The 16,426-nt window shown below is 44.0% G+C and overlaps 1 long non-coding RNA gene across 1 annotated transcript in view; it reads right to left on the bottom strand.

Annotated features, from left to right (window-relative positions):
* The window catches only part of LOC146890052 (uncharacterized), a 35,261-nt gene that overhangs the window by 17,773 nt on the left and 1,062 nt on the right, over positions 1-16,426 (bottom strand). The gene's annotated exons all lie outside the window — the stretch shown is intronic.

Below are 16,426 nucleotides of genomic sequence, written 5' to 3' on the forward strand. Positions count from 1 at the left end.
ACTTGCACTGTCTTGAGATAGGGTCTCTTACTGAACCTGTAGTTTTTCTTTTCTTTTCTTTTCTTTTCTTCCTCCTAGGCTGGCTAGAAAACCTGAGGTCCTCCTGTCTTCACCCTTCCACCCCCAGCACTAAGGTTATCAGTGTACCCCAGCTTTTACAAAGATGCTGAAAATCCAAACTCAGGTTGGATAAAGCAAGTGCTCTTATCCACTGAGCCATCTATGCACTCTCGAACACTGAAATAAACATTTCTATATGGTAAAGCTTAAAGTAAGAAGTCAGGTAATCCTAGAAAAGGACAAAATAAAGGGTTCGAATTACTTACTACTACTATAAAAGGACCAAGAACCAACAGCTCAAAAGAAAAACCTGACAGAAGAGACAGACAAATCATGAAATATGGAATGCAGACACTCCCAAAATTATACCTCACCTCATCGGCAGTCAGAAAAGACACTAATCAAACATGTATCATTTTTACTGGTCACCTGCTTGAAGAGGAAGAAGAAAAAAACACCTAGACTATCAAAATCATGGACGATTGAAGAGAGTAAAGGGAAAATCCTGTGCCGCATACTTCTTGGGGTATTGTAAGAACGATGCAGTAATTTCTGCTCTAGCACTAAGAGGAAGACTGTAGGAGACCTGAAAGAAAAGGGCTCTCCTTCAGTCAAGGGTTCATGAGCAGCTTCGCTCCCCTGCTAGCACTGCAAACAAGTTCTCAAGGATACTATAGAATGCTCAGACTGATTTAGCCATGTCTAATAAAAATATGCCCTGCAAAAAGCAACACAGAGGAGGGGAAGGTTTGTTTGGCTTACAGTTCCAAATTACAGTCCGTCATCTCGAGGAAGGCAAGGCAGGAACTCACATCACAGTCACAGTCAAGAGCTGAAAGAAAGAAATGCAGCCTTGCTTACACGCCCGCTGCGCCCAGCTCTGTGTCCCCACTTTTGTGCAGTCCAGGACCTGGAGAACGTCACTGCCCACAATGGGCTGATTCTTCCTGTATCAATTAACAATCAAGTCATTGCCCTCGGCTGTGCCCACAGGCCAAGCTTATCTGGAACATTCCTCATTAAGACTCTCTCCCAGGTGGGTCCAGGCTGTGTCAAGTGGACAGTGAGAGCCAACCAGCACCAGCGGCTCAGTGGGCAAGTGCTTTGTTGCTGGAGCTTGAGATCCTGAATTAGATCCTGAAACCCACAACTCCCGAAAGATTTTCTCTGGCCTGCACACAGTAAACCATACACTTTTAAATGTCTGTTGCTAGGGTCAGTGAGATGGCTCAGCCTATAAAAATGTTAGCTGCCCATCCTGACAGTGTACTGTGGAAAAAGGGAAGCGACTTTCCTCCACTTGTCCTCTGACCTCCACAAGCAGGTTGGGGCATGTGTATGTCCCCCTCCACACACACACTCAAGCACAGACACACACACTCCCACACAGACACACACAGACACACTCCCACACAGACACACATAATAAAAGGTTTTTTTTTAAAGTCCACTGACCTCGTCTCATGTTAGAGAACTGCTTATCAATGCAATTTATGTAGTGCCAAACAGCAAGCTCACCCAAGGAGAGGTCCCCAGATTGTTCCCTGGGCAGCAGAGAAGAGGGTGCCTGAACTGGCCTTGGCCCATAACCATACTGATGAATATTTTGCATATCACCGTAGAACCTTCATCTGGCGATGGATGGAGATAGAGACAGAGACACACATTGGAACACTGGACTTAACTCCCTAGGTCCAAATGAGAAGCAGAAGGAGGGAGAACGTGAGCAAGAAAGGCAGGACCAGAGGGAACCTTCATCTGATGATAGATGGAGATAGAGACGGAGACCCACATTGGAGCACTGGACTGAGCCCCCAAGGTCCAAATGAGGAGCAGAAGGAGGGAGAACATGAACAAGGAAATCAGGACCGCGAGGGGTGAGTTCACCCACTGATACAAGGGGACTGATCGAATGAGAGCTCACCAAGGCCAGCTGGACTGAGACTGAACGAGCATGTGATCAAACCAGAGTCTCTGAATGTGGCTGACATGGGGACTGACTGAGAAGCCATTGACAATGGCACTGGGTCTTGTTTTGTCTGCATGTACTGGCTTTTTGGGATCCTAGTCTGTTTGGATGCTCACCTTCCTAGACCTGGAGGGAGAGGGGAGGAACTTGAACTTCCCAAATGGCAGGAAACCCTGACTGCTCTTAGGACTGGAGAGGGAGGAGGGGGGGGGAGAGGGAGTGGGGGGAATGGGAGGGTATGGGGAGGAGGGGAGGAAGTGGAAATTTTTATAAACAAATAAATAAATAAATTTAAAAAAAAGCAAGCTCAACATTCATAAATCGGGAAAACGACTGAATAAATTCCACCACCCACCTAAACACTGAGCACTTTTTTTTTTTTTTTAAGTCGAAGTATTACTTAAAAGACTACAAAAGGCAAAGGCAGCACTTCAGTCTCAGGAACTAGAGGCCAGCTTCAAATTGCTGCTCCCACCATCATTAGGCATAGACAAATTTGTCACATCTTGTCTACCTACTGGGACCACAGTCCACTCTGTATATGAATGTTATGCATTAGATGAGATAAAACACTGAACCTGGCTTCCAGCAGCTGTTGAAACACTCTCTACCATGCTCTGTTGGGGTGTCAGGCCCAACTCAAATTGAATAGCAAAGCTCTCTTTTGGTAAAATGTATGCACCTATATTTATAATTTTTAACAGCATAGCATATGTATCTGTTCAATAAGAAATAGAAAACTTTGCCGGGCAGTGATGGCACACGCCCTTAATCCCAGCACTCGGAAGGCAGAGGCAGACGGATCTCTGTGAGTTCGAGGCCAATCTAGTCTCCAGAGCTAATTCCAGGACAACTGGGGTTGTTACACAGAGAAACTCAGTCTTGGGGGGGGGCAGGGAGGAGAGAGAGAAAGCTTTAAGAGAAGATCTATTTCTATTTTTAGTTATGTGTATGTGCCTGCATGAGCTTATTGCACTAAGCACATGCAGGTGCCACAGAGTTCAAGGGGCATCATCGCGTCCTCTGGAACTATAGTTACAAGCAGTTGCGAGGAGCTGATGCTGGTCAAACCTGGGTCCTCTGCAAGAGCAGTGAGTGCCCTTAGCCACTGAGCCGTATTTCCTGCCCAGGTTTTAACCTTTTTTTTTTTTCCTACATTTCTGTATTGCCTGGCTTGTTGCAAAAATGCATTCACTATTTTGTCATTCCAAAAGATAATCCAAGCCAGAGTACAGTGATACATGCTGTAAATCACCTTCTCAAAATGCTGAGGCAAAAAGAAGATTGCCTGAGTCCAGAAGTTTGATATCTGCCAGGACACAGTGGGGGGAGGATACAAAACAAAAGAGTAAGATGAGAGTGAATGGGGGAGGGAAGGAGGGAGGTGAGGGGGAGACAGAGGAGAGAGGGAGGGATGGGGTAAGAGAGAATGGAGAGGGAGGGAAGAAGGAAGAGGGACAGAGAGGGAGGGAGACAGAGGACAGAGGAGAGGAGAGGAGAGGAGAGGAGAGAAAGGGAAAGGGGGGAAGAAAAGAGAGGGGAGAGAGAGAGAGAGAGAGAGAGAGAGAACCAATAGTCTTTTGAAAGGAAATAGGGTGGGTACAGGCCAATGGCAGTTGGTGCAGAAGCGTCAAGTGTTGCTGAAGAGCAGCGGGGCACTAAGGCTGGGCATAGGTAAAGACAGGGTCCTGTGTTCTCGAAGGAATACGGGCATTACTCAGATGTTTACGGCAAGTTCACAGATGAAAGGAATGTGAAGTGTGAGCTATGATCTGGCAAGCTGAAGGATGAACTCTGCCTCCTCGCCCCAGGAAAGCTCCCAGTAGCTGTTTCTCCTTGCACTTTATGGGACCAAAGTCCAAACCGAGGTCCATGAGCACGATGTGTAGCCCTGTCACTACACAACCCCAGCCTGTTTCTTCACTCTGGCACCATAGACTTTGTAGTTATCCAAGAGCTGGGTCTTCCTGTTCTCCAGCTCCATCTGCCCACAGCTCTTCCCTGCCCCAACCTGCCTTCAGTCCTAGCTCACTTGTCCTCCACCAGCTAAAACATCCCCTTCCTGGAAGGTTCCCTTGAAGCCCCCCCCCCCCCCCAACCTTAATCCAATCCCTCTCACTCCTAGTGCCGAATTGAACCACAGGGGCTGGGAAACTAGGAATGCGTTCTACTCCGAATCTACTCCGCAGCTGCATTCCTGGGGGGGGGGGGGGGCATTGAGCCCTGCCATCCTATTCCTGAAACTGATCTATTGCCCATCGTCAGCCTTCCCATCGGCTATGGGTATTAAGTGTCCTGTACAGCCTGGTGTGTTCACCTCAGCTGGTGAGGGTGGATGGTGGAAGCTTGAGGAGTCTGAACAGATTATCTTGTTCCTCTGTGTCCGTGCTTCATCGCTGCCCAGAGGTGAGCATCTCAGAACCATCATGCCCAAAGGCCTGACAACAATCAAGCCAGTGAGCACTCTATAAAACCTCTGACATGCGTGGTGATTTGAATGTCATTGGCCCCCATCAACTCATAGGAAGTGACACAATTAGGAGGCGTGGCTTTGTTGGCATAGGTACGGCCTTGTCAGAGGAAGCATGTCATTGTGAGCATAGATTTCCTATGCTCAGTATATTGCTTGGTCAACTTCCAGTTTCCTGTAAGACGTAGGACTCTCAGCTACTTCTCCAGCACCACGCCTGCCTGCATACCGCCATGTTACCCTCCATGATGATAATGAACTGAACCTCTGAACTCCAAACCACCACCTCAATTAAATGTTTTCATCATAAGAGTTGCTACACTCCTCACTGCAATAGAAACCCTAACTACGATACCATGAATCAAAATAAATCCTTCCTCCTTTAAATTCCAGGTATTTACCTCAAAACTTTTAGGAGAAAATCTAATGCACCAACTAAATCATAAATCCTTAAAGACTGGTAATTGGTATTATTTCTTGTTGATTCTTCAGAATTCCTCACAGAACACACAACAACTAGGGATGCACAATATTAATTAAGTAAATTAAAGCTTTAAACACACAAGCCACCTAATTCTCCTTTCTTGTATTTTCCAAAATGCATTCTGATTTAATTTCCTGTCCTATGTATGTCAGGAACTTTCCAGTAGATTTTATCACTGCACAAGTCTCAGCTCACGTGACATACTGCTCACTGAAACTGAGAGATCAGCACGGGGAGTTTACATGTCAATCAAGTACCTGGGTTAATGTAAGCTCTGCCCTGGAGAAAATCAACTTCCACATGCAGGTAAACGCAGACTTTTGAATGCTCAGAAACAAGGGGCCACACCTCGGAGCTATGGCAAATTACTCGCTTAAAGCTCTCCTGAGAAGCCTTTTGTGGGCATGTCAGGAGCTGGATTTATTGATTCAGCAAATATCTAATAATCGCCAGCAAATGCCAACCTTTGTTCTAAGCTTTGAGGATAGAGCAGGGAACAAGACGGTCAATCACAAACTCATATTCTACTAAGAACTAATAGAGGAACAGATGAGAAACGTGTAAAAAAATGTTCAAAGAGTACTAAATGCTACCAAGAAAAATTAAGCATCAGAAAACATAAAGGAAGGGGAATAGAAATGGGAGTTCCATAGACATAAGGAAAAGAATTCTCTGAGAAGTGATATTTGTGCTGAGACTTGAATTTGAGACCAAGTCAGCCATGAAAAACCTAGGGTAGAGAATTCCGGGACTATTTAAAAAAATTCAAAATCTGTGAGACAGGAATGGGCCTTGAGTATTCAAAGAAAGGAGTTTAAAAGCAACAAAAGAGAAAGGATAAAACAGATCTGGTAGGCTATGAAAAGAAGTTTGGATTTTATTCTACTTGAAAAGAAGAAGAGAGGCTAACAAGGTAAAATCAGGGACGCGATAGAGCAGCGGTTCTCAACCTGTGGGTCGTGATCCATTTGGGGTTCACGGATTCTTATAGGGGTTGTATATCAGATATCCTGCATATCAGATATCTACATTCCAATTCATAACAGTAGCAAAATTACCATTATGAAGTAGCAACAAAAAGTAATTTGGGGGCTGGGAGGTCACCACAATGGGAGAAACTGTGTTAAAGGATCACAGCATTAGGTAGGCTGAGAACCACTGTAATAGAATCTGGCTGACGTTACTAAAGAGCTAATCATGGAGAATGAGTTCTACAGAGGCAAGAGTGGAAGCTGAAAGGGCAGGCAGGAGGATAGTAACATTGTTCAAGTGGAAAGGACTGATGGATTCTCCCAGAACAGCAGCGATGAATGAGAACTAGTCAGTCAGATTTAAACAACAGCCGGAAGACCCTAGAACTTGATGTTTGTGTAGCTGCCTTTTCCTGTCATTGTGATGCCATGCCTGCCTAAGACAATTTAAGAAAGAATCATCTTGACTCATAGTTTGAAGGGATGCAGGCCCTCTTGGCAGGGAAGGTATGGTAACAGGAGCATCCTATAGATGTGTCAGCAGATGTGAGGCTGCTTGCTCACACTTGGGCAGATCGGGACATAGAGCTGGGACAGGAAATGAGATTGGGCTATAAATTTCAAGGCCTGACCCCCTAGCAACCCACTTTCCCTTCAGCCCCACACCATCTCTTAAAGGATCCGCAATCTCCCAGAATGGTACTACTAGCTAGGGACCAAGTTCTGAAACGAAGAGCCAAATCAGAACCCAAACCATAACCGTGGATGTTGGCAGGAACAGAAAGAAAACTAATATTATGATCTTTTGTCTCTTTTAATCAAAATTCTATAACCATGTGAACTTCCAATCACAAAGTAAAGCATTTCAGAATTTCTGCCAGTGCATGACAATATGTGAACTGTCTGCATCAATTTATTCAAGAGGATTTCAAGAACAGTTTATTTTGCTTAAACTGTGACTCTTGGTTTCTGGTTATTTTTTTTCACTATAAAAAAAGAAAGTGCTTATTTTCTAGAAACCCAGGTGTTTATAAAACAAAGTTGTATCCATTTGGAAATATTAGATATCCAACAGTGAGAACAAGAGGGTCTTGGGCTCTTGTGCCTTTTCTTGGATCTGTTTTCCTCCTGTTGAGATGTCATGGCCAACTTTAATAATTTTGACTTCACTTTGCATTTTATTTTGTCATGTTTGGTTATCTCTTAGGAGCCTGTTCTTTTCTAATGAGAGACAGAAAGAAGTGGCTCCAAAAAGGAAGGGAGGTGGGAGAAACTGGGGGTAGAGAGAGGGGAAAATATAATTAGGACATACTATATGAGAAAAGAATCTATTTTCAGTAAAAGAAAAAATAAAATAAATAAATAAAAGATTAGAAATCCATAAACACATTGGTTCTGTCAAATCACTTCTTTATTTTTCTTTGTAACTTTTTTTTTAATTTGATGGCCATATTTTGTTTTAGGATGGCCTAGCCACATAATGTATATCACAAAAAGAATCTGAATGATAAGCCTGTGTTCCTTAGGGTCAACTCTTACACATATTTTATGTGCATGGGTAGTGCACATACATGCAGGTGTCCATGGGGGAACAGGTGAGGATACTCTAGGGCCTGAGTCAAAGGCAGTTGTGATCTGCCCTCCATGAGTGCTGAGAATGGAACTCCATCCTCTCAAAGAGCAGCAAGTACTCTTGACCATTGGCCACGTCTCCAGCTCCTGAAATCAACTCTTAATAAAAACTCATTCAATTCACCTTTGTGAAACCTTGGCCACAATGGAACTTGGAGAAACGTTTAAAGTCATAGAGACTTTCTTTGTTCTGAACTAACTCTTCTGGTTGTATATATTCAGTAAGAGTCCTTTGGAAAATAACACCGAAAATAAATTACACATATCACAAACAGAAGAAATACATATAAAATACTAGAGGCAAAGGCAATAGTGAACATATTTTCATGCCTAAACTAATTTGAGAAAAGCTACATCCTGGGAGCACCTCACTTAACTTGTAAGTATTTCAGCCCATAAGAGTCTCCTATTCACAGAAATTGTTTTCTTCTTTTATAACCTCAGGGAGGCACTGTATGAATCTTGTAACTTCCAGGAGCTTCCTGAATCTTATGAACTTCTCTCTTCCAGGAGGGAATGCTAAGAAAAAAAAAAAGCTACCCATGATAAACTCTTATTTTCCCTTTCCTTACCTTATGGATTTCTATTAAGAGGAAAATACTGTGCAAAAAAATGAAAAATTCTGATCTGCATTGTCGTTCTTATATACTGTGAAGCAGACGGGATCTATTTATTGTCTGATGTCATTTTCTTAACTATTTCTGATGATGTCAAAGAATGTGCACAGAACAAAAGGAACCGTGGAAGAGGCAGGGCTCTGCTTCAAACAGCAAACTCACAGCCAGTGTCAATGCTCCACATACCTACCTCAGAGTTCAAGCATGCAAGATTTGTGAGCAACATCCTGGGAATTACTCATCTGTGGCAAGACTCACATGCTCACTATTTAGAAAGGTCCCAGTGCCAAACCTCATTCCCTCAGTCTCAGCAGCTTATGCTGTACGATGTGAAAGAATATAAAAACAATCATAGAGTTCCATCCCAATAGATCAATGTTGATGAAAAAGGCATGCAAGTTAGTGTTTTTATAAAACATACTACCTTGAACTACTGGAGAAATACTTCTGACAAAATATAACTTTATCTAGGCATGGTGCTGCACACCTGAGCACCAGGGAACCAAAGCAAACAGATCACCACTTCAAAGCCACTCTGGGCTACAGAGCCAGACCATGAATCAAAACCTAATTCCTGAACACATTAAATCTACATTCATTTCCTAACCCAAACAAAGCTGTTTGATTTTGTTTGCTGGTTATCTTTTGTTCACTTGACACAAACTGGAGTCTCCTCAATTGAGGGAATGCCTCTATCAGAAAGGCCAGTAGGTATGTCTGTGTGGCATGTCCTTGCTTGCTGATTGATGTGGAAGGACTCAGCCCACTGTGGGTGGTGCCATTCACAGGCAGGCAGTCCTGGAAGGTAGAAGAAAGGTAGGTGGGTGATTTAGGGAAGAAACTGACAAACAACTGTCATCCATGATTCCTACCTTTTTGGTTTGGGTTCCTGCCCTGACATCTGTCAACAATCAACTGATCAGTATGCATAAGCCAAATAAATCCTTTTCTCTCCAAGTCGGTTTTGGAAACATTTTTATCACAGCAATAGATAAGAAGTAGGACAACCACTTATTACCTTATTATTCATCCCTACCATTTGTGTCATGAGTTTTCTACTATAAATAACACATTTAGTAAAAATCATTTATTCACTTTTGAAGTCCCGAATTGGTCATCAATACTGTTTCTTCTTTTATATTCTAGCAAAAATTATATTTGTCTATAAATAGCTGAACTGGGGTGGTAAGAACTTTAAATCACTAAAAGACATTTCCAATAAAATTCTCTTTGGTAATTATTTATAAAAAATGCAGAGTGCAGGGGCTGGAGAGATGACTCAGTGGTTAAAAGCACTGGCTACTCTTCCAGAGGACACAGGTTCAATTCCCAGCAACCACACAGCAGTCTGGAATTCCTGTTCCAGGGGATCTGACACCCTCACACAGACATACATGTGGGCAAAACACCAATATACATAAAATACAAATAAATAATTTTTAAAAGGTACAGTGCAAATATGATTTTCATATGCTATAATTGTAATGATAACTCAAAAAAGCTTTTAAATTAAAATCTTTTATTGTAAAAAATGGTAAATGATAAAATATATTCAAACAGAAAGGTCTTTGGGGAAATCAAAATACAAATTCAAAAAGACAAAATAATGTGAAATTTCTATGACAGAGATGGTACTAAGTTCCTATGGGGTTTCTATTTTATCAAGTACAATTTTAAGTGCTCGCGGTGGTTTGGATGAGAATGGTTCCCATCTGCTCATGTTTGAACACTTGGTCTCCAGCTGGTGGAACTGTTTGGAAAACGTTAGGATGTATGGCCTGGTTGGAGGAGGTGTGTCATGAGGGAAGTCTCCTCCATTCCTAATATGTGCTATGCTTCCTGTTTGGATCAGGGTGTGACCCAAAGCGCCACCTTGGCCTGCCTGCTGCCAAGCTCCAGGCCAGGATGGTGATGACCTCCTGCCCCTCAGGGGACTGAAAGCCCCAAATAAGCCTTCTAGAAGTTGTCTTGGTCTTGCTTTATCACAGCTACAGAAAAGTAACTAATACAATAACACTTCTTGTTTGGGGTTTGTTTCTTAAGACAGGGCCTCTACCTCCTAAATGTTATAATTACAGCAGTGGTGAACCACACCCGGCTCTATAATCCTTATTTTATTTTATATTAATTATAAAACATTCATGTTTGTTATACCAAAAACTTAATTGTTTTCAAAGACTTAGGACAAAGAAATGTCATTTATCAATTTAAAATGTACTTATGAGAGTCAGGCATGGTGATATACACCTAAAATTCCAGTATGTATTATATTTAAACAGAAAGATTGTAGACTAAGTGCAAGCCTGGGTTGAGACCTTTTAAAACATTATTTCAGGGAGTCTATCAACAAAGAAGTAACCATTGCTTTAACCCTTCTAGTGTATCCACTGCGATCAACTTGGGCTATAACTCACTTGGAGAAGTCAGCAGTCAACTGGGATAGCCCTGTTTCTGCTTCTATAACTTCTACCTTTTTGTAGAAGCTTCTAGTACCAATGGTAAAGTGTAACTTTTTTCCTAGGAGACCCTTAATAGGTCAGAATAGTATTCCAATTAAATCAGCTTGTGCCCAAAGTTCTATCTATTTAGTTCATAACCTGTTCTATTGCCATCTCAAATTATGCCCTAGCTTGTCGATAATCTTTCTAGAAGAAAATCTAGGTAATTCAAAATCTGTCTCCGGTTTGACTTTACACCTCTCTCAATATGAAGTTTTCAGGGAGAAAGGGGAGATCAGATTGCGCTTTATTCTAAATAACAGTTCAAAGTAATCAGTGCCAACTTGTGTTAAAGTCCAAAATTACATGTACAACATTGAACTCTCTGACCATTGTGACTTAAAGTTCAAACATCAGGTCTCGTTGGTCTCTGGAAGTGAACTTAGCTCCTGAACCAGAAGCTTCCCTTTGTCCAGGGATCCTACTAAGTTTACAGGGATGTCCCCAGCAGGAGCAACCCTTTATCAAACTTGATATGAAGTAGTCAAAAAAAGAATGTAGTTTTCTTACTCCAGTGAGGAAGGAGAAAAGAGAGGATGATGGTGGTTTGCATAAGTTCCAAGTTCACTCATCTGAAACTTCTCTGGCAAGACTTAGAGGATCAACTTTCCTTCTCCATATATCAGGAATTGTCTTCAACAATAAAGAAGTGTTTCCCCCAAGACAGAAAAGAATTACAAGAAACAGACTCTCTTCTTTAAGAAATAAGGTTTATCTTTATAAATAATATTTATTAGGTATCATGGTAGAAATCTGTGAGAGATGGATGCTGCCTAACACCCAACCACTAATATGTGTAATATGTCAATGCCTTAGATTGTTATATCAATGCTCTATCCAGCAAAGTTAATAACACAACTTCAAGGACCTGTGAGTTGAAACACAGCAATGTTTTTCTCATTCATATGATGCCATGTGTTAGCAGCAGATCTCTTTTGCTTCATCCAGATTCTATGGCTCTGAGTGATGAAATTAGCCATCATTTGAAACATCACTGGTACTTGTTTTCTCATTTTAAATTTCAGCTAGACCCATGACTGCTTTCACCAACAGAAATGTATTGTTTCCAACTGCAGATTTAGAAAGACCTAGAAGTTTTGTCCTTTTGCTTTCCAAGTCCTGAGTCAGCAGGCTACCCTTCTGGAGAAGCCATGTGAAGAGAGCTCTGGAGACAACAGGAGAGAAAAACTCAGCCACAAAGCAGGATGAGATTCCCAATCACTTCTGCCTGGAACCTCATGAGAAACCTCAAAGCAAAATTAGACAATTGTCCCATGAGCTTTCAACCCACAAAACCATGAGAAAACAAAAGCTGCCCTGTTTAACATGTACACGTTACCTGTCCTGGTAAACACAGGACAACAGGTAACAAAAACATTTTGTCATCCTCTAGCAAGAGAAAGACCAGACAAGGTACACAGGTACTCTAAGCTTTGCTTTGGAAGTGACACAAATAAATTTGGGGGGTAGGGGTGAACACAGTATGTACATCTCCTGGGGAGAAGTTAGGGTGTCAGAGGTACATCTCCAAGAGATAACTGGTAAATCCGGAAGTACAAGCAGTGCTATGTGGGGCCAGCCATGATAAGCTAAGTATGAACAGGTCAGCCAAAGGAAGTTCTTTATTTCCAGCCATTATCACCTGCCAGAGTAGAACTAGATAAATTTAATAAGAGGTATGAGTCTCAGTAGCTTACCCTGAAGCAATACCTGGTAGCAGGAAAAAACCACAAACTAAGATAACCCGACCACTGCCCAGGAGCAGACCATCCAAAGGAAATGCCTAACATTCCAACCACTGTAGATAGGATCACCTGCCAGCACACCCACACTCACCAGGACACCCCAAGACAAATGTCAGCCATTCAGGGGTCCTGAACCTCAGAGACACCCCCCCCCCAACTCCTACCTTTACTACTACAAAAACCAAATTCTGATTGAGCTCGTTATTCCAATACGTTGGACATGCGTAGAGACAGAGTTTGCAAACTTGATTAAATAAAGGCTCTTTGCTTTTACATATGGGACTCAGTTTCCTTGTTGGCTTTTAAGGGGACTCTAGATTTGGGCGTAACATGCTAAGGAGCCAAAGTTAGAGTACGAGCAGACCCAGTGGTGGTGGCGTGAGCCTTTAATCCCAGGGGCAGGAGGATCTTCTCTGAGTTCAAGGCCAGCCTGGTCTACTGAGCTGGAAACAAACAAACAAACAAACCAAACAAACAAACAAACAAAAGAGTAGAGAATGTTGAAGACAGGAGTTTGTAAATGACCTCTAAACAAGGTAAGGGGAGGGGGAAGAATCAGAAAAAAAACTATCAAGAATGCACAAGGAGGAATCTTAGAATTCAACTGCACACCCCTCCACCCACACCTCCCACTGAGCATGAACCCACTAACTCACAACCCTCCCCTCCTCGTGGTCCCAGGCCAGAAGGAAACAGCCAGACAGGAACCAGCATCTATATATCCAAAGAGTCCGGAATGTTCAGGTGGAAGTTCCATCCCAAGCCCCCTCCCCTGGAGTTACCTCAGTCCAGACTCTGCCCTAAGAAAGCCTGCCAAAGGATGACCCCTCCCCAGGGAAGCTCAAGACCATTTCCACAGGGTATTGAAACTGCCCCCCAGAGAACAAACACATAGTTTTCCATTCTTTCTTTCTCATCTTCTCTAGGGACTGGAAAGCCATCCGGGAGTATTTGTAGTCATTAAACCTGGGCTTTTTCGATTGGATGATTGCCTCAGCAAAGAGGCTTGTTGGGATGCAGAAACTTTTCAATAACCTGACACAAATCTAAAATCCCAGCACTAGGGAGGATGGGACAGGAAAATCTAGAGTTGGAGGCCAATCTTAGGTACATACATAATGAGTCTGGGTGCAGTCTCAGCCTCAAAGTGAGATCTTGCCTCAAAACAACACACAACAGTCAAGAATAAAAAGCCGAAATGGGTGATATAGGCAAGAGATTCAGATACATTCAAAGAAAGAAATCGGCTACAAACCTCAGACAGAGGGAAAGAAAGGGAAAGTAATATCGAACAGGCGGAAATTCAAGGACACGCAAATGAAAAAGCAGTGTGAGCCGAGCTGTAGTGGGTAATGCACACAGCAGCTGCAGATCATGGAACAAACTAGTGTGGGGAAAAAAACAAACAAACAAACAAATCATTTTAAGAGAGGACATATCACAGATTAGTTTATCTAGAAAAAGGAGCCCACTTAGGGATATATGGAAATCTCTAATCACTGAATGCAGTTTTTCTGAATTGCTGAGTCCCCAATTCTGGCCCAAGATTGATGTGTGATCAAAGGAAATTAACATACACCACGATGAGTCCCTTCACGTTGCAATGAAGTTGGGAAATCACAAGTGGAAAATTACTACAGTATTCAAAGCAGGAATAAATATCAAATTGGAAGAGATTACTATGACAGAGCAAAAAAAAAAAAAAAAAAGGGAAGATTTCTTTTAGACCAGTTGAGGCCTACCTTAAGGGTACCCTGCTCAGAGGACTCCAGTGGGGTGGGGTTTTGGATGTGAACTCAAGACATTTATTTTAGGAAGGGCATAAAACTTTCTGCTTCATTTGACAATATTAGCTACTCAATAACCCCCACCCATGTATAGGGTAACAGAACACAATGCTTTCAACTCCTCTCTTCTAAACCAATTAAGCAAAACTAAATATCCCATAATCAGCCCCAAAGTTAAGCCTGAACACCTATGTCAGTACCACCTTCCTAGGGAGCAAGTAGGCAGTAAAGGAAGAGTGTTTTCCATGTCATAAAGCCTGGCTGGGGTGACTGACTGTGTCCCATGTTCAGTACAGCCTTTCATAAGATCGCCCCAAAGCCATGGAAGGAAAAGCAATCACACTGTCAGTTAATGCTTTAGAGGTAGCTAGTGACCCAGTTCTGAATGTAAGATATGAGTGGCCTCCTATGAAGCCTCTGGGGTCCTTTCTTCTTACTATGGTTTCAACTGTGCAGACACTTGAGACTGCAGCCACCATTTCTTTCCATCTACCTATAGTTTTCTATCACTGACCCATCGGTTTTCTGTAACCAAGTCCCCACAGCAACTGTGACTTCTAACCCCTAACCTTTAGGTGACTACTGAGATTTGCCAGTGACAAAGTGACTTTAATCCTGTTCTCTGAGGGTAAAGATTATATGGTCACTTATTTTCAATTAAATAGCTCTGACTCAAAAAAAAAAAGTCTCAAACAGGGACTGGCAAACAATGGCTTAAAGGCTGTTTTTGTTTTAAAGGCTTAGGGGCTAAAACTGACTTTAATGTTATGAAGTGATTTAAAAATCAAAAGGATGGGCAAGGGACTGTAGCTCAGTTGGCTACAAGTGCTTGCATGCAGGACGTAGGATTAGAGGAGTTCGTGGTCATTCTCATCTACGTATCAAGTATGAGACCCTGTCTCAAAAACAAGGGCTGCATTTCATGGCAAGGAAAATTAAAACAAAGTGTCTCTAAGCACAGTTTTAATCGGTACACGGCCACACTCATTCACTTAAAGTTTAACGATGACTTGAGAAGTTGGGACAGAGGCCTTAAGGTCCATACCACCTAAACATATAATTCATTACAGAAAGCTGTTCTCAACCTCCACACTAACGCCACCATTAGAATCTTAGAAAGAGTTTCAGTAACATAATTGATTTCCCACCCCACCGCTTTCTCCAAGTGCTAAATCCTCTCGGGGGAAGTTTCGATCACCAGTATCGTTAATAGGTAGTACTGTCCTATCATCTTAAGTCAACCACCTAAAAACTAACTGCAGCCTAAAAAGCCCATTCCTACGTTTCTAGACTACCGCTCACGTTAAGGAAAGGGTCGGCAGCTTGGGGCTGGGGAGCTCAGCCCTAAGCTCCCACAGCTCGTCTATACCTGACCCCCACCCCCTCGTTGGCTCAAAGTTACAGGGAACCAGCCATTCCCTGGATCCACCTTCCTTCCTCACAAGGCAGGGAGGCAGAAGCCTGTCAAACAAGTTGAGAGAGCGAGGCGGGCGTGGCTGGGAGCGGGCGGCATCCACGCTGGAAGGCCAGGGCTCCCGCAGGCCCCACAGCAAGGAGAGCGAGCGGCGGGCGGCCTCAGCCGCGCACGCCCACCGCGGAGGGGGAGGAGGAGAAGGAGGAGGAGGCAGGGCGCGGGCGAGCTCGCGTCGGGCTCCGGTTAGGGACACCGCCCAAGGGCAGCGTGGGCCCGGATCTGGAGCCGAGGCATCGGGCGCAGCGCAGCCCGACTTCACGCACTGTCCCGCAGCTCCAGCCCCGTCCCTGCCTCCGCTTTTGGCGTCATAGACGCGGCCGCGAGACACTGTCGCGGGGCGCACGCGCACGGCAGGGAGGCGGGGGTCGCCGTCCAGAGCTCAGCGCGTGGCGCTCCGGGACCCGCGCACGCGCCCCAGCGGCGTCCCGCCCAGATGCTCGAGGACGCACGCGCGCGGCCGGCTCCTCCTCCCTGCTTTCTCCTTAGCCCCGCCCCGCCCTTACACTCCGTGGGCCAAGCGCGGAGAGCGTGAGAGCCGGGAAGGGTGGGGCGGGGTGGGCGGGGTATCGCCCGCGCGCGCCGCCAACAAGAGCTGGAGCCGAGCGAGCGAAGCCAGACAACGTTACCCCGCCAACAGCCAATAAGCAGCCGGCGCGGCCACGCCCCGTCCCCTCACGTGATTGGCTGCGCGCCTCCTGGTGGGCGGGCCCGGCCGCGGG

The sequence above is a fragment of the Myodes glareolus genome, chromosome 20 (assembly GCF_982192425.1).
Source record: "Myodes glareolus chromosome 20, mMyoGla1.1, whole genome shotgun sequence".
Lineage (NCBI taxonomy): Eukaryota > Metazoa > Chordata > Mammalia > Rodentia > Cricetidae > Myodes > Myodes glareolus.